The 24,700-nt window shown below is 39.7% G+C and overlaps 1 long non-coding RNA gene across 1 annotated transcript in view; it reads right to left on the bottom strand.

Moving 5' to 3' along the window:
• Positions 1 to 1,406: 1,406 nt before the first annotated feature.
• The window catches only part of LOC118470205 (uncharacterized), a 39,082-nt gene continuing 15,788 nt past the window's right edge, over positions 1,407 to 24,700 (bottom strand). Inside the window, exon 4 of the long non-coding RNA XR_004847234.2 lies at positions 1,407 to 7,907. This is a non-coding gene — a long non-coding RNA (uncharacterized LOC118470205). The remainder of the gene's footprint in view (positions 7,908 to 24,700) is intronic.

The following is a 24,700-nucleotide window of genomic DNA, read 5'->3' as shown; positions in this document are numbered from 1 at the left end:
TAATATTGTGTGCAATTTAAACTGAAATGTCTGTTAATTATCAGTCCAGCTGCAGAAATTAATTAAATTGGCTTAATACCTTAATTTTTCTCGATCTTCAGTTTATGATTTCAAGTCCTTAAAATCATAAACACTTGTGTTTATGCTAGAATACCAATGATTGCAGAAGAAAAACTAGATCCCCCAACTCAGCATAGATAGTTGGTTGGAAATAATGTCAGTAAAGTTGTCATAACTCAAAAAGTCTCTTGTTTTTAGTGTAGAGATTCACAGGTCCAGCAGCATAATTCTTGAGTCTTAATCTCAATCAATTACAATCTTAGATGGAATCAAATGCCTGCAATTTTGCAAATATTCAACCATAAATCAAACAAAATTCAGACCAAATGGTGGCCCTAGACTATCAGTCACATTCACAATACCAAATTAATTACACTTCATTATGAATTGAAAATGAATGTTTGTACCAAATTTCATTGTAATCCATTGCGTAGGTGTGGAGATCTTTCTCTCAGAACCATAAGTGTGAATCTGCTGGTGATGCTAGAGGTAAAGTCAGAGGATCTCCAAAGTGAGTAGGATTCTGGGGAATGTCTGCACCAAATTTAATGGCAGGCAATAAACTTTCAATAGGAGGCTTCTTGTCCTACTTTCCTGACATCCCTCTGTCTTATTATTGTTGTGCCCTTGTAAAATGTCAGGGGTTTTTTTGTATCTGGAAGACGTCAGGACTTCAAAAGCAGAGAGAACAGTGTTCATGTCAGAGAATGGTGCTGATTCATTGCGAGTATTCTTGTAAACCTATCATAAAATAGCCAGTCAACATGAATATCCAGTCAGATGCCAAATGCTTTCAGTTCTATGTTTATGTTTTTCCAGTACATGCCATGTTTGTTTACAGGGGGTTAATATTACACTGTCACCTGGTCTACTTCGCAGTAGATTAAAGGAGATTTAACCCTCCTGTTGTCTTCACTTACGGGCACCCAAAAAAATATTGTTCCTGTGTCTGAAAAAAATCCAAAAATTCAGCAAAAAAGTTCCCCAAATTTCTGAAAATTTGCAAAACCTTCAAGAAGAAAAGTCCAATAATTCCTTAAAAATTTCCATTAAAAGTTTAATTTTTAAAAAATTAAATTAAAAAAAATCTCCCAAATTTGGCAAGAAAATTCTTGGAAATATTTTCAGAAAATGAGTAAAAATCTTCCAAAAAAATCCTAAAAATATCTAAAGTGATTCCATATATATATCAGTAGAACTTCTAATATTCTCTTAAGAACATTCACATAAAAATCAACCAAAATCCAGCACAATTCGCTGGATTTCATTGATTTTTTGTGTGAATGTTCTTAAGAAACATTTTTAACATTTCTTTTTTCCACCAAAAAATGTTCAGAGATTTCCCAAAAATGTTGAAAATGTGGACGTCAGAAGTTTCACTGTGAAAATATATTTTTCTTCCCACATTTTCAAACTTTAAAATGGGTCAATTTTGACCCACAGGACAACATGAGGGTTAAGACAAACTTGCCCTACATTTGCAACCCAGATGTAAATTCATGCGTGCATGCCCTGCGACGAAGGGAAATAAACTCCAGTAAGGTTGCAAATCTAAATGTTTTCATTACAAGATCCTCCAAGCAGCTGTCTGTATCATTGCTTCCAGATTGGTTGCAGCAACACAACGCGAGCAGCTCTGTGTTGCTGGTTACCCTGGAGCCACGTGCCTCGCAGATTAAAGGGTGCTGGTACACGCATCGCCACATGTTGCGATGTTGGCTCAAGCGCCACACCAGCCGCTGACCTGCAGATCAAGAGCAGGAGGCGGGCGGGGAAGAGGTCACCTCGCACGATCCCGGCCGTCCACGCATCCATCCACTGTTGTCAGTTGTCAGGAACCACATGAAGGATGGTCCTCAAATGTCTCATGACATCACAGTGGTGAGCAGTGGAAACACTTTGAGCAGAGCTGGTTGCTGACCCTCCCAACACCCTCCGCATTTACAGTGCGGACTGTGATGTCAGCTGAGTGGTTTTGGCATCCGAGTCAGAGTCTGGCGAGAGTTGAAAGCACCGAGGTCACATGGACTCTCTGTGCGTTTCCAAGTAAGACGTCCTCTGTATTTTCAAGGAATGTGAGCGGCTAGAATGACAAACGTGGACCTGACTTTTGTTTTCAGGGAACAAGTTCTCACATAGGATTATTTGGACAAAAAATCTACCAGACATTTGATCTGAGAAACATGTTTTTGTTGAAGATTTGTTGTGATAATAAAAGCTGAGAGAGGTGGAGGATTACCCTGGATGAGTCAGACACAATATTCTTTATCAGTTTTGGCCAAAATGAACTCCATAATATGAGTCAGTTTCTTGAGTAGCGATCGCATCATAGACTGACAGACAGAAAAACTCATAAGAAAATGATAAGAAAATGTTGTTTTTCTCATTGGCGTATCATTCCTGCAAACAGGAAATATAAGATTAGACTCAACAGCCATGCAACTGTGAGGCTCCACTTAATCTGCCAGCCTGCCTCTTCAGTAATTCATGTTGAAAAGCTGCAGGGAAACTGCATCTGTTCATTTCTGCAGCTTTCCGAAACTGCCAATCTGACTCATTCACACCCACTTGACCCCTGATGGACCAGCTGTGTGGAGGAGAGAAAGATGTCAGGGTTTAATCTTCTCTTGAACTTCTCTCATTCTTGACACAGCTACAAACAACTGCACCACTATGGGAGGAATTGTGTGGAAGTATGAGTGGTTATCCCCCATGAGATGGTGACTTCTCTCTTTTCTTTTCACTTTCACTTTTAGTCATGTGATGACACAATCGATTGCAATTCATCCTAAAAACAAAATGAATGCTTGTACAAAATTCCATGGGAATCAGTTTGGATATTTCCCACAAAATGACAAATGTGAACCTGCTGCTGGTGCCAGATGTAGAGTCATAACAGTCAGTGGGATTCTGGAGAATATTTGTACCAAATGTCATGTCAGATTACATTAAATTTCAAATTAAAGCAACCTGTTCCACTTTCCTGACATCTCCTTGTCTTATTTATCATTGTACCCTTGCACACTGTCCCTTTTGTGTATGTGGGCGATGTCATGACGTCAAAGGGTGAGAAAACAGCATTCACGTGTGAAAGGTTCACAACCCAAAGTATGTATTCTTACTACCCTATCATAAAACAACCAGTCAACATACACGTCCAGTCAGAGGCCACATTCTTTCACGTATATGTTTATGTTTTGCCAGTACATACTGTGTTTGTTTACAGGAGGTTATATTTACACCATCACCTGGTCCTTGTGTATTTGTGCGCATGTGAGGCCGGGCAATTTTCCACAGCTTCCCTCAGCTCCTATTGGTGCGACGTCAACACTTGACACCACTGTTACGGGGTCATATTTGTTTCCTTTTGTCTTGGTGTGTGTGTGGGAGCAGTGCTGTTACACCACATTATAGCCAAGGGGAGAGCGATGGTCTCAGCTGTTGTTTGGGTCATCGAGGCGTCTTTTATGACTGTGAAATTAGGATGCACAGTCTTCTTGACATCATTAACATGAACTGATACAGGCTTTAAAATGAGTTATTCACCAAATGGAGAAACACTAGATGATCTCTGCAATTAGGTGGAAAAACATGTACATATATTGGTATCAGCAGTCCGCATGTATGAGTTGGAAAACATCAGATATCATCAAAAATCTAATATTCCTGCTTTCAAGAAAGATTTTCTGAGTTCCAGTTCATAATCTGAGGTTTAAGGTGAAACATCTCTAACCTTTCGGTAGAACGGAGGTGACAGAGGTTATCAGTCAATCATCTAAATGATGATTAACTGAATGAATAAATTCTATAAGATGAGGGGGATCTGATTTATTGATGACAGGGCATTATTAGGTCTTAATTAAACATGTTTTTTCCAGCGTACATACTGTGTATGTGTATGTTTCTAAGTGTATGTAATCTATGCAGCAATATCTTGAGGTCACGAATGTGTTTGGAGGTATGACGTGCTTTAGGCTCTCGTCGTATGTAACACCATCTAAACTTAGATAGAAACATTTGGCATATTTATCTATAGTACCATGCATTTCAAAATGCCAGGTAGATATATATACTTCAGTTCAGAAGTTTGGGGTCACTTAGAAATGTCCTTATTTTTGAAAGAAAAGGAGTTTTTTTCATTGAAGATAACATTACATTAATCATAAATACAGCTGAGATATTGTTAATGTGGTAAATGACTATTCTAGCTGGAAACAGCTGATTTTTAATGGAATATCTCCATAGGGGTACAGAGGAACATTTCCAGCAACCATCACTCTGTGTTCTAATGCTGCGCAGCCGGAACATGCATTTCAAAATGTCAATGACAGAAAATACTCAAAAAATGACTGTGACAGAATATACTGATTGGAAGCAGACTCATAAATGTCACTAATGGAAATTTATATACAATTTTGCCTTGTGCATTGGAATAACATGTGAATATTACTGTGTTCATACGAATCAAACAGCAAAAAAGGACCAAAAAGACGTGCCATAATAACACTTGAAAATAATTATAAGAAGAATGAACTGAACATGTAAGCCCAGTATATTGGAGAAGTTTTTTTTAACTTTTTCGAGCCAACTGAGCATATGCCAACTGCTGACAAAGATCATGCGATATAATTAAAAGCTTCTAAAATAAACTGAGATTGTTTAGTCAATTTGATTTATTTTTTCATTCAAACAACATAGCAGATAAATCAATATGTGAGTTATTACTTTTATCTGCTATGCTGTGTGAAAATAAAATAATAAAAAATCTTCTGTGGCTCTTGTTTGTCAAACCTTGTAAAGACTGATGCATTTCTAGAAGCTCCTCTCTCAGTTTTATAATAACTTCAGTTGATCAGGTAATAAAATTGAATTTTGTCTGAGTTTCTGCTTAAAATAACTTTACTGTGTTGTTGGGTTAAAACAATTCTTTGCGCTCTAAACAGCAAGAATGAGCCCAAATAAACATGAAAGCTATCAGTTACAAATGTCTGACTCAAGCTGACTAATTTTGGTTTAACAAACAACAACAACAACAAATAGAACAACTGCACTGATTATATGAAGAGATGCTTTAGAGGGTAGCAGAGGAAATGAGTCAATCACTAAAAAGGCCCATTTATGGATTTCTGCCTTCTTACCTTGTTTCCATAATAAATATTTATTTTCCACACTTAAAGCTCATCTATTCTCTGAAAAGCAAAGGGGAGAAGAAGGTCAGGGCAACTCGGAGGCTGTTTCTGACGTCCAGCTCCTACACAGCTGGATCTCTGCCTGGTTCTGAGCTGCCCACTGCTGTACTCAGAGCCCCTCCAGTCAGGGAGTATCAGGCCATACGCAGCCATGACCACACACCCACCGCAAAGTGCCAACAACAGCACAACTGGAGAGACTGGTGAGCCAATGGTGGAAGAACTGGCCACAGTAAACCCTGCTGACCCAGTCAGCTGTGAGCCTGAGTATGCTTCGGTTCTCATCACATTATCAGAAGAATTAGTAGCTGCCTGAATGTCAGGTCTTTGCCACGACTTCTGATAAAATGTCAGCTGGCTGTGACTGAATTTTCTTACAATCAGGATCTCAGACAAAGCAGGATGACACTGTGGGAAAACAAATTTATCAAATTTCAGTAAATTCCATTTGCATGCGAAGCTTGACATCGACTTCCAAGGAACAAGTTTCAATGGTTTTAATTAATGAGGTCATGATGAGGTTTTCTATTGACTCACAGGATATTGCTTTGCTTCCTGATGTATCAAAGATTATCCACATTTTGTAAATTAGTTATATTTATTTTATTTCTGGGAGTCAAATGGGATCAACATCATTCTATTGCAAGACTACTGAAACAGTTGGTCAAGCCCTGATATACTCAATTTATAGGAGCCAGCTGGTTTATTTTCTACTTCAAAATTAAATAAATTGATCCACAATGGGATTTTTTTTCTTTGTTCACATATTAAATGTTCAATAGTTTCTCTTGGCTGTCACTTAGTTAATTTGAAAGCAGTAATTCTAGAGAAAGATGAGGTTTGGGTCTTTTAATATTTCTTTATCTTATCGTTTATAACTGGCCCCCGGCCTCTTAACATTTTTGGAATTGTAGTTTGACACACTCTAATTACAGTTTATCCTTTAGCCAGCAAAGATTTTTTTTCATGTTTGGCGAAAAATGTGGCACAGAATTAGAAATGCTTTATGCTAAGCTAAGCTAACACTGTGACAGCTCCAGTTTAATAGGCTCATCTGACTCTTAGGAAAAAAGTCAATATGTGGATTTGTCAACATGTTGAATTATTCCTTTGAGCTGTTGCACATTACTGAACCTTCAACTCTGACAGTTTTTTATGAAGTTGTCAGGAGGTGTATTTGACCAGTCATGGTCACACATTTCACACAGTTCAAAGTCAGGTGATAGCTCCAGACAGTGAGCTGACTCAGTGTCCAGAATCAACAGTGGGCACGTCAAAATTCAAAGAATTCACTGAGTCACTGTTAGTAAGTTGTCATTAAGGTCAGCCAGCTTCAACACACCAACACATTTTGGCCAGAGGTCACCGATGAGCAGGTGTAGCAGCCACCTCTCACTCAGGTTACTTAGTAGCTCAGGAAACCGTTCTGCAAACAAAACTTCCTCTTGGTGTCAAATTGAGCCTCCACCCGTAGAAAAAAAAGGCAAATATGTTGCTTGGCAACTCGTTCTGACACCACAGTTTCTACAACAATGAGCCACCTGTGTGTCTGTACGTCTTACTCACAGGATTTCAACCTGAATTACATTAAACATGACTAATATTTTTCTAAAATTCAGACAATGGCAATAAACATTTCTACAGTTTTGGAAATTTTGTATGTAAGCTATCAGAAATAATCTATTATTATTGATCTTAAAATGTCATCTGACCTTCATCTAAGTCACATGCACAAACAAGCACAGTGTGCTTAAGCTAATAGCTTCTTTATTGGGAACACTCAAACATTTCTAGTGGTGCGGGAAAAAGCAAGTTAACCATTAGATTTAATAAGTGGCTGACCTCTTGTGACAGAGACTCCTTTGTTCAGGAACAATTTTGGACCTTTTGTTTAAACGGTAAATCTTCAATTACGCCATATTTGAGGAACGGTTGGTGTAAATGTTTGGTGTAAACAGCTCTCTTGAGGTCATTTTATTCTATTCTTTTCTAACAAGCCCTAACCGTAACCCTAACCGTCATTCATTAATAGATTCACTTGGATGTTTGATCATCATCCTACAGCAGAAATCAGCTTCTATTGAGCTAACACTGAGCTCCTTAATTTTTGAGATGATCTTGTCATATTGACTAAAAATCCAACAATAAAGCCCTTAATAATAATACAGAAGTGGGAACATGGGGAAGATCCGAACATCTCTCCCAAGCTCTTCTATTGTCTTCTTCATTCTTCACACAACTACTTCCATTACTTTTTGTGTAAACAACTAAGTAGATCAACTGTACCAAAGCTTGCATTATTTTTCCCATTCTAAGATTCATCATATTCGGACAACAAAGGCCCATCAAAGTCTTTCATTTCCAGCATATTGAACCCTTGTTGAGTCATTACAGGTCCATTTCTGACCCCAGTCTTTCACCTAAACCTCATTCTAATGTTCCGTCTTCTTACACAAACCAAAAACTTTCCCAAAGCATCACAAAGAGTATCACTGTTAATGGGAAAAAAACATCAGACTGATCTCACTCACACACACAGAGCCTCTGATGTTGGTGATTTCGTCTGTGGCCGTTTTATGGTGTCAGAGGTGTAGGCTGAGACTTTCTCATGGGAATGAGCCAGACGAGAGCGAGGAGTCCGAAGAAATGCCATTCTAGCTGAAAGAGAGTGAAAAAAAACTATAATCTGCTGACAATAGGATTTATGCAATTCTTAAGTTACAAAGGGATCCCTTCAGGTCTTTGTCCAGGGTTGATTTCCAGAGTAGGCGTGTTGATTTGGCTGCTTGAAATCAGCTTATACATTTACAGTCACACGTACAGTCTGGACATGAGAAAGCAGGTCAGCAAATAGTTGAAACTCTGTATTTGGACACTGTTTTCTTAATTGTTGCATTGCTGTTTTTACTGGATTTGCAATGTGATTAACTGTGAATATCAGGATTTTAAGAAGCATGTTAGGTCTCATTGTTCAGTCACTTGGACTTGTCAAGAGTCTTGTGCAGAGCTGATATGACTTTGACCTGCCCTGCCTCTCTGGGTGTGGATGCATATATCAGCACTATCAGCCCTCTGTGTTGGTTTTTACACATCCACAGCACAATGCCACTAATACCATGATTTTGCTGTGGGTGATTTAAGGCCAGTCATTTCTTTAAATAGCTGCTTTGTACCTTACTGCTCACAGGATTACAGCTCCCATTTTGCCTGCTTAACACAATAATCAGCTTTATGATGAAGACATAAAACAAAAACATTTCTAATTCAGTTTAATCTGCACATTGTTCTTTTTTTTGTTTGTTTATTTTCTGTTAACATGGACACATTTAATTGCACACATGCAATTCTGTAAAAACAAAAACAAACAAAAAAAAAAACCCTGCTCAAATGGACTATTATGGCTGGGTCATTTTTCTGCTCCTGAGCCAAATCCATGGAGTGTATATGCAGGTATTTAGCTTTGATGTCACATGATTTGATTCATATGATTTAAGGATTGATTTGTACAGTAGATCAAACACGTTGGACTGTCTGCAGACCAGCTCACTGCAGCAGCAGACAGATCCCACCTCAAAGGGAACTTCACTTTTCATCAGAGCTGCGTGGCTGTGGAATGAGGATTTACTGATAATCTTTTAATACCAATGCCATGTTCCAAACACACTGCTGTTTTTTTTTTTCTTGGGGAAGACAGCAGGGAGTCGCAGCAAGTCCATCCACGCACAAAGAAATCCTTCACATGTAACAATTTGTAGCAATAATTTGATTTCAAATTATTAAAACTAGAATTTCTTATCGAATTCTACAGTAATTCTGACTAAATAAAGAAATAAAAGCGTGTTTCCATCCAACTGTTGTCAATGCGTACAAAGAAAAACATCTCTGTAAATGTGACAAATAGTTAAAATACTGCCAACTACCTATAAGTTCTAGTCATTCGTTAAAGAAAATGTTTCAATCAAATGTTCAAAGAATGTTTTAAGAACATTTTTATTTACAATAATGTCACTATAAAGTTAATAAAATGGTTGTCAGGAACACAGATTATGTTTTGTCATAGGAGGAAGGAGATATGTTCTTAAGCAAACACTCAAAAAATGGATAAAGAAGAGTTTTTTAAAAAGATGTTTGTCACGTGATGTATTAAAAAAGTTGGAATATTCTTCCTACAAAGCTCTGAGGATGTTTTGGGGGTGTTTACAAAGGAAATCATTATAGTAAGGATGCTCTCAGTGCGGGGCTGCACAGTGGCGTAGTGGTTAGCACTTTCGCCTTGCAGCAAGAAGGTCCCTGGTTCGCGTCCCGGCTTTCCCGGGATCTTTCTGCATGGAGTTTGCATGTTCTCCCTGTGCATGCGTGGGTTCTCTCCGGGTACTCCGGCTTCCTCCCACAGTCCAAAAATATGCTGAGGTTAATTGATTATTCTAAATTGCCCGTAGGTGTGAATGTGAGAGTGCTTGTTTGTCTCTGTATGTGGCCCTGCGACAGACTGGTGACCTGTCTAGGGTGTCCCCTGCCTTCGCCTGAGTCAGCTGGGATAGACTCCAGCCCCCCCCATGACCCTAGTGAGGATTAAGCGGTGTATAGATAATGGATGGATGGATGGATGCTCTCAGTGCAACATTCAAAATGTTAAGACGTAATTGAGACGTTAGATTCAGATTTGTATTGTGACAAATTAACAAAAGTAGAACATTCTGTAGTAATGTTCTGAGAATGTTTTCTTGTTGATAGAACACCTTGTAGATTCTTTGACATGTTCTCACAATGATACCAGATAACACAGGAAGAACATTCTCAGTGCAACATTCAGTTTGGAGAATGTTAGGTCTAACAGTCTAACAATGTTGTCACCAAACATTTTCAAAGTCTCTTTAAGTATCCTACATTTAAAAAGATTATGCTAGGAACTAAAAGAAAACTCCCCATTAAAAATATTAGTAGCATTTTGCAGAACTTTCTCTGGAACTAAAAACTTGTAGCTGGGGGAAAAAAAGAATGCCTGAAGTGGAAAAGTTGGACCAAGTATAACAGAAACCAACTTAGCAAAGAACACATGGCATGAAGATGGATTCTGTAATTCATTAGCTTCAGAATGAATGTGCACAGGACATGCTGGAATAATGTTGTGGATCAGTATTTTCTGTCAAGGCTTTATTTTTTTTTTCACAGACACAGAACTGCAAGTTAGCTGACTGTGAATTTGACTAAAAGTGCATTGGATTAGAATTGCTGATTCTTCCTTAAAAAATTCCTCAAACTACACCGAAGAAACAAAAAATGGCAGCTAAAGAAAACGACACATATTGTTTGTACGTACACCTGCACTGTTGTTTTTAGTTCATTTGAATCAAACTATGATGTGTTTGCCCTACAGGAGCCTCTTGCATCTCAAAGTTCAACTATATAATCCAAGTGTGAGTGCAAATCTATTCATCTGTCCATTAAAACAAGCTGCGTCGCATCAATAGATCAGAAGCAGTTTTAATGTGAGATCAGCGGCTGTTTTATTAAAACTTGAACCCAGGAATTATCAGCTGCACCTGTTGTGTATCTAAGTTGCATAACATCAGTTTATTTTCCTGTTTCAGTTTGCTGATATCTGTGTAATATCAAACTCCAATGCACTGAATAGAAAATAAATGGAGAAAATTATTTTTAACCTCATGCACAGTTTATTACACTGCAGCTGGCAGGACAGCTGAGCATGCAGACATGTCAGTAAACAAGCAAACAGTGTGTGCAGGAAAATGAAGAGCAATCAAGACGTAATGAACAAATATTTGCGCATAGTCCAAAAAATCTCCTTGGAAATTATGAGTAACTTACATAAGTGTAAAATTAAGTGTGGCTGCCATTAATTGACTCTGTATAATTTATTTATTGTTCTCCACCACTTTGAGAGTCAGTCTTCCCAAATATGTTCCTATCTGTAATTGATGTTGTGAGCTACGTTCCAGGCAGCAGCAGCATGATGTTGTCATTAGTCAGTGTTAGATAAGATACCGCAGAACAGCCAAGGAAATAATTAAAAACTTGATTTTCACAGGAAAGATTTTTGTTCTAGTTTTACAGTAAATCAAACAAAACAGAAAGATCATTTAGAGAACAGCACTGAAGCAAAGAAAGATAACAATTATCTTTTAAACAAATGTGCATCTGGTTTAAATTTCCCAGATAAAAAGAACTTAACAGTAAGTATTTTTTGGCGTCACTGTTCTGCTTGTCTTAATTAGAATCAGGACACATGGAGGACACTTGTTATTAGACTGGGCTAATGCCATTGCAAACATATGACCCATGCTGACATTGTTGCAGTCATGCTTTTGGTTCATATTTATATTATAGTACTGCAGGTTATGAGAACAAGTTTCTCATAGCTATTTAAATGTAAATTCTCCCAGTCTTGGAAGCACCTTTCATCTTGGTGTTTGCTGTCTGTCTATTTGCGAGGAGCCTGAAGATGCTGTTAATCTGTTGTCTAAATGCAAAATAATTCCACCCCAGTGTTACAGCTTTATTTACTGACGTTAGGAAAGAAGTATGAGCGTAACCTCGGGCCTTCCTGTGAGGGTAGACACACCAGGTGAGGAGTTCTGGCATGCGAAGCATCGAAAGATTAATGAAAAACAGCAGCATTTTATGGAGCTGCTTTGAAAGAGACCAGAGGTCGAGGTTTTGAAGATGCAGCAGCTCTGTGTCATTTTCTTCCTCTAAGTCATTTTAAAGCTGCACTAATATGCCCTGGTATTTGTGTAATGGAGTGGTTCATAGAGATGGAACGAATGAGGATTAACACAACATTCAGCAGCAGAGGAGCATTTATTAGAGGTCAGGTTGTCATCATGGTTTCTTTGTAAGCAGGCGTACACAAAACACCAGGTCATATATGATGAAACCTGGTGGAGCACGTGCAAAGGAAAAACCCATCAAATTGTGGCGCAGGTGTGGTTTTGGTTGCAAAATCACATATTAAAAAAAGAGAGGACTAATTTCTGTGGTTGAGTTCTGCATTCAGGTTCCTCCTGGAATTAACAGAGACTAAAATAAAGCTAATGTTGCTTCATGTATCTTAGCTGTTTGCTACACTGATGTATTAAGGAGAGCTGGGTGCTATGACAACTGACTCGTTCCTCATCTCACATTTGTATGCCCAAAGCATTCAGTGAGCATGTGCACAAGCATCCTTCTCCAGCTAAGTCAGCTGAGTGCATGTGTAGTTAAATCATTTAATCATAAAGCTTCTTCACTAGCAAAGACCACACCGTCAGTGAGATACGCATGATTGTTAATAGCTGATTGTGAATTAGTGACTTATTCGTTGAATAAGTCAAGACTTTGTTGAGAATCAGTGGCAGCTCCTGGGCAGGCAGACTGGTACGTTAGAGAAGTAGGAAAAAGAAGAAGAAAGAAGTGGAGAAATGGCAAACAAGAGAAAATGGGTATGCAGAAGCAGATCAGCATTTATAGACATATGACAGGAAGTAGCCTGGCCTTAGACATTTTATCTCCATTGAAAATTTTACAAAAATTACTGAACTTAATGATTTATGTCATTTCATTCATTGTCAAATATAATCACATTTTCACAACCATTTGATTTTTTTTCAGTTTTTTTTTGGCCTTTGTGGCTTTATTGGATAGGTACAGTGTGAAAGGCAAACAGGAAAGTAGGGAGAAGACATGCAGTAAAGGGCCACGAGTGGGAATCAAACCCAGGCCACCGTGTCAGGGACTAGCTCCTGTTCATGGGTCGTCCACTCAACCAGTTGAGTTATCCTGGTGCCCACAAATGTCTCCTTTTTAAAAGCTTGTGTATGGGAAATCTTTATTGTGCCACGTGATAGTTAGACGTTATTCTCCCTTAGGGGGAAATTCCTTTTCAGAGCACTTTACATGCATCATCACACAAAAATGACAGAAATGCATAAGGCACAGCACAACGGTACATAACAGCACCAAACAGAACACAGAGAAAACAAGATTTGTAGTTTCCCCACCGGGTCTGGGTGCTATTAAAAGGCTTTTGCCAAAGCAAGGTCGTCAAGATGGCGCCGCAGATGGCAGCCTCGGCACTGCGCTCCCTTGCACTACTGTGTTTATATATCCCTTTCTAGCTTGTAAATATCTGTATATATTGTGTTATGTTTATTTTTATCACTACTGTTTTTTTCCCTGTTCTTCTTTCAATAGTTTCTTTTTTTTATTACTCTTCCATATTCCAAGGGTGATACCAACAGCCGAAACCAAATTCCTTGTATGCTGCGTACGTACTTGGCCATTAAAGCAGAATCTGATTCTGATTCTTCCTGCACCTCAGGGACCTGCATCCAGAAGGGATTGCAGTGAAGTGGCGTTTGAGTATTTGAAAGTAAAGTGTGTGTTTTTGTAGCAGAGCATGTACCACAAAGTGTACCATTAACTGCCAGTGTAAGTCAACACAGATGCCAACATTTGCTTCAAATCAGATATTCTTAACCGTGAGGATGGGAGTCCCAGAATAACTTGATGAAAGCAAAGGCACACAAAAAGGTTGATTTATTAATACTTGCACATTGCTTACATCAAAAGGTCACTTGATGAAAACATAGCGACTCCTGACAGCACAAAAGAGCTGTGGAGCAATTTCCAATTAAATTCTAAGATGCGGACATTAAATATGACTATGAAATGAAATAGGTCACTCAAACCTAAGCAATGCAGTTTTCTAGAGGAAAACTTTTAAATCACCATCAGCTTTTTGAACTCAGATGAGCTGAGGAATGCTAGCTGCTTGGCTCATTATAGTCTACATACTGTATGCTACTTAGTGATCTGATAGCAGGACTTCAGGATAAAAACAAACTGTAGTTCACCTGGTGCGAAAAATGAATCGATCGAAAAACTGTCTATTCTCACTGGACTCGACAATGATAATTCAGATGTTTTCCAATAATTTCATGACTTTGAGGTACAAGAATGTGTCATAGTCCTACTTGTGGGATGTGTGAGGACTCATCTCGGCTGTCTGCATTTTCAGGAAACTGTTTTCCTGAAAAGCATACCATGCCTGCGACACAAAAGTGAATACTAAATCCCTCTGCGGTGACTAAGCTGACAGGAATACCAAGTGAACTGGAGGAAACACTGACTGGTATCAGTGCAAGGTGAATACTGAGTGACAAGGCAGTAAAAAAAAGCTGGCATTACTCTCTGTGATACAGGATTTTCAGCTCTTGGGGTTTACTGGAGTTCGCTCCTCTTTTTCAGCCTGACTCAGCTGCAGATCAAACACTCAACCGTCCTACTGAGTGAGTTAGAGAACATACATTTTATTTTACTGTATTGTAAAAATCAAAGATGGTGATATTTTGGGCTCCTGATTTTTTTCTAACTCCTTTTCCCTGGCAAATTGGATTTATACTCATGACACATTAAGAACTGCTGATTTAAAATTAAAAGGAAAATCATTTTGAAACTGTACTTTTACTCAGTTTGTTAATTCTGTTGCAAAATCTGTCATATCAAAACTTAGTAAAGCTAATCACTGAACCTTTGTGCAGAAATTATTTTGATACACTTATAGTGGTGTTGGTCTGGTCACTACACTTCATTGTCATTGTGTTTCTCCAGAGTGTCTTGTTATATTTATCTGTCTTTCTCTGTTAATTTAAAAATGTATTGCAGCACCGTCTGTCCTTGAAGAGGCATCCCTTTTTTCTCTCCAGGAAGGGTATCTTCTGAATCAGAAGATGCTTTTATTTTGTATAGATTATAAAGCTCTCTGAGGCAAATAGTAGTCTGTAATTTTGGGGAAGTCAACCAAACTTGCATTGCTTTCTTCCATTTTTTTTTCCATTTTTATGTATCTTTTAAAAGCAGATTTTTGTCATTGTATACCAAAGAGCTGATCCAGATAAAACAAAGATTTATTATCAAGTGGAGCTCACCTCTCCACCTTCCCTTCCTCCTCACATATGGGAACGGACCTCCTGGGCTTTACTGTATGTTGTGGTATTCTGTGGGAATCTGGGTTGTGCAAGAAACAGAAACAGCCGTGTCTCGGCTTGACATAGATTACGCAACGGCTGATGTCGGATGACAGCGTTCCCACCTCGAATTACACTTGCAGTGAGACATCTGCACACATAACTTCGCAAGCGCACACACACACGCACGCGCACACGCACACGCACACGCACACGCACACGCACACACACACACACACACACACACACACACACGCGAGTTTCTCAACCCGACTACAACCTCTCCAAAAAGGAGAAGGATGAAAGGTGACCTTAAATGGGATACACTCCTGTCAGGTGCAAACACAGACATAGTCATGAGCCAAACAGACTTGGGGATGAGGGATTTCCCCCCCTGGTATTGTGTATTTTGTGAATGAATGGGTGGCTATACAATGGTTTGGCAGACACGCCCAACAGACACAAGGACAAGAGCTTCGAGAGAGGGAAAAAAAAAAACAACTGGCAGACTGACGCACACCAACAAATACCCACTTCCGCCTCTGGGGGCTGGTTGTTACTCATGAAATAGTATTTCCAAAAGAATGAAAAGGAACCGGGGAAACTGAAGGGGAGAGCGGGGGAGAGGAAAAAAAAAAAGCACAAACGTGTTGATTGGCTCAGGGCAGGGTGCCTGATTCTAGCCCAATTGTGATTGGCTGAGAGGTATGGCCTCACCTTAAAAGAGGGTTACTCTAGTTCAGTGACATTGAGATTTCCGTGTATGTTGGCGTGGCTGCTAAACCTATATTCACTGCAAGGACATGCCTTTCTCATAAGCAGCAGTCGTTGCAGCATGTGCGGGCATCAATCGGAGCATTCCTGACAATTCACTCACTAGGATACGACTGTCTTGCTGTTTGACTTCAAATGCAGGAGGAACAATCGCATATTTGTTCTATTCTCTGTCAGAGAATCCCTGAAAGGTTTTCATTAAACATCTAATGATCCAGGCTTTAAGTGTAACAGAAAACCACATTAATCCATGAATATTTCAAAAATAAAGCTCACAGACCCAGTTTTTAAAATCTAGAGCAGTTTGAGGTATCACATTTTCAAGTTTAAACAAATAACTTCCCCCACTATTCAGCCATTCGAATGTGACAGGCCGTGTGTCAGCGTAATCTGCAATGGCAAGGAAAGTAATCTCTTGGAAAACATCACTGAGGAACCATAAAATCAGCATTCAGGCTAAATTCATTTGTAGGCATGTACACATTCCTACTGTGTGTAGTGGAACTATCCCCCCACGCCAATTCTAACCTTAACCCTGACCCCTTCCTTGCTCTCCTCCAACAAACCTTTAAACTGACCCTAATCCCTGGGCTGTGACACTGTGCTTGCTTTGAATGTTAGCCATTCAGTGTGTGGCACTTGACCAAACAAAGGGACTTTGTGTCAAATCCAACTCCAGTGCTCGGTGGGAAAGTGGCCGTGATGAGTTATTTCCCCACCAAACTTTCTTCTGATGTCAAATGTATGGAGAAAAATTCAAAACGTGACTCTATTTGAGAGAATATTTCAATGATCAGTCATCAGATGAGGAGACTCAGAGTCTTTGTTTTCTCCGCTCATTAACCTTTTATAGCTGCAACTGTGCACAGAGCAGCGCAGGATAAAACAGCACAGCAAGCTATACATTTCTTGTGTGAGAACAGCAAAACTAACTTTATCTGAACTTTCCTCACTTCCCTGCGTCAAGGCCCTCTGGTGCTCAGTGACATCCACATGTACTTCTTTTGAACAGCTGTTGTCCACTGTGATTTCGGCTGACGATGTTGTTGGCAGCCACACAAGACAGATGCTCCTCACATGCAATTTTTTTGACTGTGGAAACCCATAGTTTTTCACATTGGCAAAGACGCTTTGAGACCACAAAGACTTGACCTGTAGGCTGTTAGAGCATTTTATTAGAGCATCTGCTCAGCACACTACAAGGTGGGCCAGTGTCCAAACACCCACATACTGTACTACACTGTATGTGAATAACACATTTCTCATGGTCACTTGGTGTATTGAAAGGACACGTCACAAAATATCTGAAGAAATGAGGAAAAATAGGAACTTTGTCATCCACTTTGGTGCTATCCAGGTAGCGTGGAGGAAGCCAGAGAACTTGGTGAAAACCCATGAGTGCATAGGGAGAACATGCAAACTCCACACAGAAAGATCCCAGGCCCAGACCAGGATGCGAATCGGGGATCTTCTAGCTGCAAGGCAACAGTGCTAACCACCAAGCCAGTATGCAGCCCCTTAGTGAAGCAGCAGTTGAAAAATTAAGCTGAAGGGACAAATCAGAAGATCCTTGAATGGCCACTTGAAGCTGGCTTAAAAGGAGAGTTCAGCCCCATAGACCTCCATGTTAAGATGCAGAACTTCCCAGCAGACGTAAATAAATGGCTTTGATCTCTATTGCTAATATCCCCATTAACATCATCTGTACAGGAAGCAAATTGTTATATAAAAAAGTCACTCGCCTAGTTTGTATTAAGGCTTAAAAGTTCTGCATAAATATGGGCACGGCCACTTTGAATGACAGATATCACAAGATAGCAAACGAGGGAGTTGCCACACTACCCCTACTCCTACCATACACAAAACAGTAGGCTTTTCTTTTCTTTTCAGTACATATGACACCTGCCTTTACCAAACAGTACTACTGCATATAGTGTGGATACAACTGGAACAAAGTAATTCGACATAACATTTCACCTTGAGTCTTCTTCATATATCCATTGCAGTTTGTGGTGTGAAATAAACTTTCTGTGTGCTTTTGGCTGCTAAAGTTTGTAACTTTTGACACAGACCCATCTTCCGACTGTGGGTCCGAATGGCCACAACAGTTTTCTGACAGTTTTCATTTTACAGTACAAATACTGTAAATGAAACTGTATGTTAGAGGACATCCTTTTATTTCTGGCATACTGCATTTGACATATTATGTACTGAGAAATACTAAATGTTTTCCTGGCATTCTTTAAATATAATGTTATATATGCATACTGGAAAACCCCTTAAGATTCAAAACTGCTGCTCAGGAAATCTATGAGCCACATCACGAATGGGTGGTTCATCTTTATATATAGTCAAGTTATGTCACCGGTGTGCACATTGTATGCATCCTTGTGTCCAAACACACGACAAACCTGAGAGAGATACTCATACAGAGGCCACAATGGGCTAAACATATCTTTGAAAATGATATATTATGGAAATAACTTAAATCTCAGTTTTAAGTGACATAGCTAGGAAATATAGAAATCTGGGGGAAAAAGTAATGTTTCTGAATTCACAACCAATTCACTGACTTTCAAGTGGACTATGTCTTTAAAACCCAAGAAGCCAGTCACAGATACATCCTCCCCAAAAATCCCATATGTCTTAACTGCAGGAAGCCCGGATGCTTGTAAACTGACTCTGAAATGACACCTTTGGCTCGGACTTCTCGGTACAGGTTGAATATTGCCAACACTAACAGAGGAAAGATTGACTTACTCGCCTGCAGTCATGATCTCAAGCATTGCTGTTTATTATGAAAACTGAAAGTGAGCATCTTGGATGGGTGGATGGACTTTACCTGAGAAAAAAGATTTGTTTTGTTGCCTCATGAACATAACCTCATCTGAAGAAGTTCAGTCCACAATTTTGGGTTATTTACAAGAAGTAGATCACGTGGCCTCCTTGTATTTGTAGCTGGTGGCTTCATATTTTGTTTAGACTATGTTGTAATGCACCTTTCCCCCACTTACTAAAAAATGTCATTTATTTTCATATATTTCATACATTGGGAAATTATTTTTCTGGGGTATTTCCAAGGATATGCAAGAGGTCCACAGACAAGTCAGAATGTCCTTAAAATGTGTTGAGGTTAACATGGTCATGCACAGCAGCACGCATTCATACCCAGTGAGCCGCCCATCAAACACACTGGTGTGTGAAGATGTGAAGATGAAGAGGGTGAGGAACCTCTGATGTCAGTTAACGGAAGTGCAGACTGAGCTGCAGGACTTTTACAGGACAGCTGGAGAGCACATGAGCCAACAGCTGTCCACCTCTGTATATGAGTGACGCCTGCACCTCACACACAGACACACCTCATGTCATACAGGACGCAGCTCACCAAACAGATGATGTTAAAATATATTAGTGTGAACTGTGCACTTTTTCAGTTCTGTCATTCTGGGTGGCCTGCAGAGTGTGGATGTAGAGAATGGTGACTATGTAAGCCATAAGGGAATGTTCTTGGCCAGACATCAGCCTGTACGGATAAAGATTTTTCTTCTAGACAACCAAATGTTAGAATAGAACAGGATGATATAGGTACAGATAATAAGAAAATATGGGTCATGTGTAGATGGAGGTGTCATGGTGGAGCAGTGGATTGCACTGCTTCCTCGCAGTTAGAAGTTTGTGGGTTTGATCTTAGTGGTCTTTCTGTTCGGAGTTTGCATTCTCCTTGTACCTGCACTGGTTTTATGTGTGAATGTGAGCATGTATGGTTCTATCTCTCGATGTGACAGACAGGTGGCCTGTTCAGGTCGTACCTCGCCTCTTGCTAATGTCAACTCGGCTCCGGCCACCCAAGATTCTGTACACAAGCAGGTTTACAAGGGTATTTTAAAAAGTTCTAGGCTTCACCTGAAAACAAGGGGCATAAGTGTAAATTATAAAACCTCATATCACGGTCCACAAAGGCTCAAATGTGTCAAAGAACAAAGGAGAGGAAATCTCTGATCAGGCTCCAGGACAACACGCCCGTCCATACAGCACAGATGGCAGAAGCAGTCAAATGTGGCTTTGAACTGTTGCCCTCACATGACCTACACCACCTGAATTCTGTTTCCCAAACTGAAATCCTACTTGCATTGTCGCCATTTTCAGAGTAATGATGAAGTCATGCATGCGGCTAAGGAGAATCTGGAGGCTCAAGATGTGGCCTCCTTCCATGATGGGATAGCAAAGCTCAAACATCAGTGGACCAAGTGCCTTGAAGTTAAAGGAGACTATGTTAAAAAGTAATGCAAGAACAAACTTTCTTTCTATATCTTTTTGAACTTTTTTTAATTTCAGAAACTGTCTTTTCGCATATCAGAGTACATGGTAAACCATACTACAGCTTCCTTGCAGCCAACATTATCAAGGGCCTTACTCACTGGCCCAGCAGTAGCATCTTGGAGCTTGAATCCTTGATCTTCTGGTAGCAAAATCTTGATCATTGATCCATTGCTTGCTCCCTTTATTTTTAGTCATCACTCCCCATATCTGAGTGGTAAATTGGCACGCCTGCTGCCTCCCTTGGATGTGTAGCTGTTTCTCAGGCTCCTTATCAGGAATCAAACTCTGACTCTTAGTTACCAAATACCACAATGGTAGACACAAAATAGTACCCAAAACTGATAGGGCACACATTCACGTGGGCTAACCATTGGTTCAAGGTTATGTGACTGGGACACCCATAGGGGCCACCCTGCAGGGGTTTTGGGGTCAGTGCTTATTTGCATGTATTAACTCGGGAATTGTGACATTTATCCAACAGATGTAACTCATAACAAATCAGTGAATTAGAGAAAGAACTTCATGTCCAATTCAACAATTTTAGTGAGACAGACTTGAACTCCAAGTGCACTGCAGGCAGACTTCTCAGCCTGTCCAAGAACACAAACAAATACATTGTGAACTATCTGTAACAGTCTTATTCAGATAGTCTTGCTCCACAAAATAGGTTACTTTAGTGCAGAGTTGTGTCCTGTGTTTAAACCCTGTGACACCTGACTGCAAGTTTAGTTAATCATAAAACTTAATACTCTGCATGCTCCCGTTCTGATTCAAATGAAAGAGCACTTGCAGGATGCAAAGCAGCTACTGACTGCCATGAAATGCAGCCCATCCACTAAAGAAGTTTACAAGCCATCCTAGTTTCTACCAGCTAAAATCATTGTTGTTGGATATTTGGTTCAAAAAATGAAGAAAAATAGCGATCGTCAGAATGGAGATTTTCAATGTACTTCTCACCTCCAATTTTTTTTGTAAGATGCCAGATTCACAATGCAATAAACTTCACGATTCAAGAACCCAAACTGTGATTTCACCCCTAAATTAGACAAATCCAAACATCTCAGAATTTCATCTCTTACTTTTTGAATATAATCATTTTGATCCACGATCATCTTAATTTGAAACGGGCCTGCTCATACCAGACAGAACAAGTAAAACAGACTTTTGACTGCAACTAAATGAAGTTCATCAACTCAATTTAAATGTAATGAGAGGGTATTGAGGTAAATGATCAGGTGTGGAATTCCTGCCTGGATAATCATGAAACATTACACTAAACCACATCAACAACATGCAAACACACACAGAACAGACCTAATTAAGTCTAATGCTTGCACTTCGAGCTACTGGCATTTTTCTCAGTGTTATAATGAGCCGGGGGTTTATTTTAATTGTATGGTAAACAACCCGGCTACTTCTGCCTCAAGGAGCGACTCGACATTTTGAGTATTGCTGGTTTGACCAGAAAGTTTCAAAGAGCAGCTCAACAGGTTTTAGTCCATCTTCTGGGTTAGATATCAGAAACACAGCAGTGCTGCTCAGATATTATGTTCTCGTGCAAATGCCTCAGCTCTTCCTGGGGAGACGAAATTCAAACAGTGCATAAGAAAGACAAAAGTAATGGGAAAGCCACGTTAAGCCCATCGAGCCAAGTTCCTGGAAGGAATTCTGTAGGAAGAGTTAATACAATATGAGTTCAAAGGCCCCGTCAGGGAGAGGATGAAAGCTGATCACGTCATCCCTGGTTTGAGTCCAGGTGGGAACCTTTCTTGCATCTTTGCCTCTCCTCATTTTCAAGCGTGAAGTCTAAAAACCAAAAACACTGCCTCAGTCTCAGTATTGCAGGATAAGGTGGATAAGATAGGACTGTGCTGTACTGCAATTAAAATGGTCAATAAACAGGACACTTTGTCCTCGATAAAATAATGCTTTGGTAAAATCCACAGCGGAAAGGAATGCACTCATCAGATTAGACTGTTCAGACACTTTGGCGTGCTTAACACATTTGTTCTCTGTGACAAAAAGTTTGGCTACGGACGAGGGTTCCCAGGAGACCAGCTATCACAACGACTAGATGTGTGTGAGTGTGTTCAGCCATCTGAAAGATAGATTGATATCACACTATTCTGTCTGTCTGGTTGCCTTGTAAGCAACCATGCCAAGCCCCTCTGACAGCACCCAGCAACATGCAACCACACACACACACACACACACACACACACACGCTCACACACACACAAACACACGCACACACTCCGCAGTCACCTCATACACATCACACCACTTCTCACCAATCGGGTGTCAGGAAGTCTCCAGTAACAGGTGTTTTGTGTCAGCGTGTGTGTGTGTGTGTGTGTGTGTGTGTGTGTGTGTGTGTGTGTGTGTGTGTACGTATGTGTGCACTTGTATGTGTTCCTTACATTTCATATAAAATAGAATTTTATTTCATTTTATTTTCTGCAGTTAAACCTTGAAGCTTTTAAATTCAATGCAGCTTGTTGTAGTTGTACTGTCTTTCCTTTTAATGACAATTATATTGCTGTTTTCTAAATAAAACATCTGTTCATTGTCACTATTTAAATTTATCCAGTGTCTTTTTTTTATACTTTTATTAACAGTGTGGAAACTCCTGAGTCACCCTAACCCTCTGGCTCTCTGCTCTTAAGCTGAAGATTAAAGCTTTTGTTGCGTTGATGTAAAAACCTCAGTGGACAGACATACTGAAGGCTCTACTTTGGTTGCTTTTTCTTCCCACATTCTTTGTGCAACTTCTCCTTATTTTGACTGCTTTGGTTATTTTGAACAGCTGGATCTGTGGTCAAGGAAAAGCAATTTTCTTGTTGCCCTCATTGTTAAATTCACTGAAACTGACTCTGCCTGTAAACACATTCATAGACAACAATGCCAGTATTGTCATCAAGTGGCTGCACACAATGCTGGATGGAGAGAAAATTACATTTTAACACTGTTGCAAACCCTTAGCGTCATATAGTCAGGAGATTATTCTTATAGAACACTTGCAGTCTGGAATCTTGTAGCTTTAAAAAAAAAAAACAACTTCCAGAGTCACTCATAATTCACTGATGCTGAGCAATCTAGAGCACAAAAATCCATCAGAGATTCAGTTCTATTCTGCTGACAGTAACTAAACTGGACCCAAATATAGCCACAACAATTTTGTGTGTTCAGCAAAGGCCTCATCTGTAATCACAAACAGATTTAGGAGATCTTACACCAAGAGCAAGTTTTTAAAACAAATGTTTTAGTGACTGACTACTAGGAGATGTAGAATGAGAGAAAACGGATTTGCTCACACTAAATCATGAACCTACACTATAAATTTGCTGCTTGAGCGCAATAAATTGCAGAGTGACAGTCCAGGGGAAGCCATTTTATCTGGTGCAGTTAACATATAATCAAGACACATTTGCAATGGCAGATGTCATAAAAGTTCAATTGTGGCCTGAGGCGATATTCCACATATGATATGTTGTGTAACAGCAGACCTCATTTTGCCCTACAATTAACTCAGGCGGTAGAAATCAGTCAGGTTTGATGATCTCAGGTCGCAGCGTTCAGTAGGACCGGTAGGAACTTAATGACAGCTCAGCAACAAACAATCTAGCAAAAGGGAGTGGGAAAGTGTACATATAACAGAGCTTACGGAGGGAGTGATGCAGCAGGTGTGCAGGGAGGAGCAGGGTCGGGTGATGTTTTGGGGGTGGAGCTTTGTAACGGATGAGGTGTATTTTACAGTGACACAGGTAAGAAAAAGCTAAATGGTATTCCAAAAGTTTACGATTTTGCCTTGTTTTTTTTTTCCATTGAGCTACTTCCTCACCAACACAAATTTGAGTTAAAATCTCCAAACAGCTACATCGGTGTTTTCAATAGTGGCTGATTAGACGTCTGAGTGGGGAAGTTGTCATTCAAATACAGACGGGAGAAAAGGTGCAATCAGGCAGATATAATAAAATCATCTGTGGAAGTTTAGCATGACTCTGCAGGATTTTGAATTTTTTTTAGCCCCGCTGTGCTTTTTTATTTACTGGATTTGGGACACAGCTGTGGTCTGGAAAGTTCATAATAAATGCAAGGCTTAAGCTGCAGCCACATCAAAGTCACATTCACACATCCACACAAATAAATTCTTGGTGGTGTGATGTCTAATAGGGAGGCTGGTTGGTTTGTTTTACTCTCCCCTGACATTGTGATCAGCATTTCTCAGCAATTTACTAAGAAAAAATATTTAAGATCGACAATAAGTTCAAAAACTTTATTCAAGAAGTGGATTTGCATCATCCACTCCAGTGTCAAACATGATTTTGTTGTCAAAATTGACCACAGTTGATTCTATGATTGGCACTTCCATTGGAAAGAGTTGGGTTC

Source organism: Amphiprion ocellaris, chromosome 6 (assembly GCF_022539595.1).
Source record: "Amphiprion ocellaris isolate individual 3 ecotype Okinawa chromosome 6, ASM2253959v1, whole genome shotgun sequence".
NCBI lineage: Eukaryota > Metazoa > Chordata > Actinopteri > Pomacentridae > Amphiprion > Amphiprion ocellaris.
The sequence above is the reverse complement of the archived record's forward strand: the minus strand, read 5'-3'. Positions and strand labels throughout refer to the sequence as shown.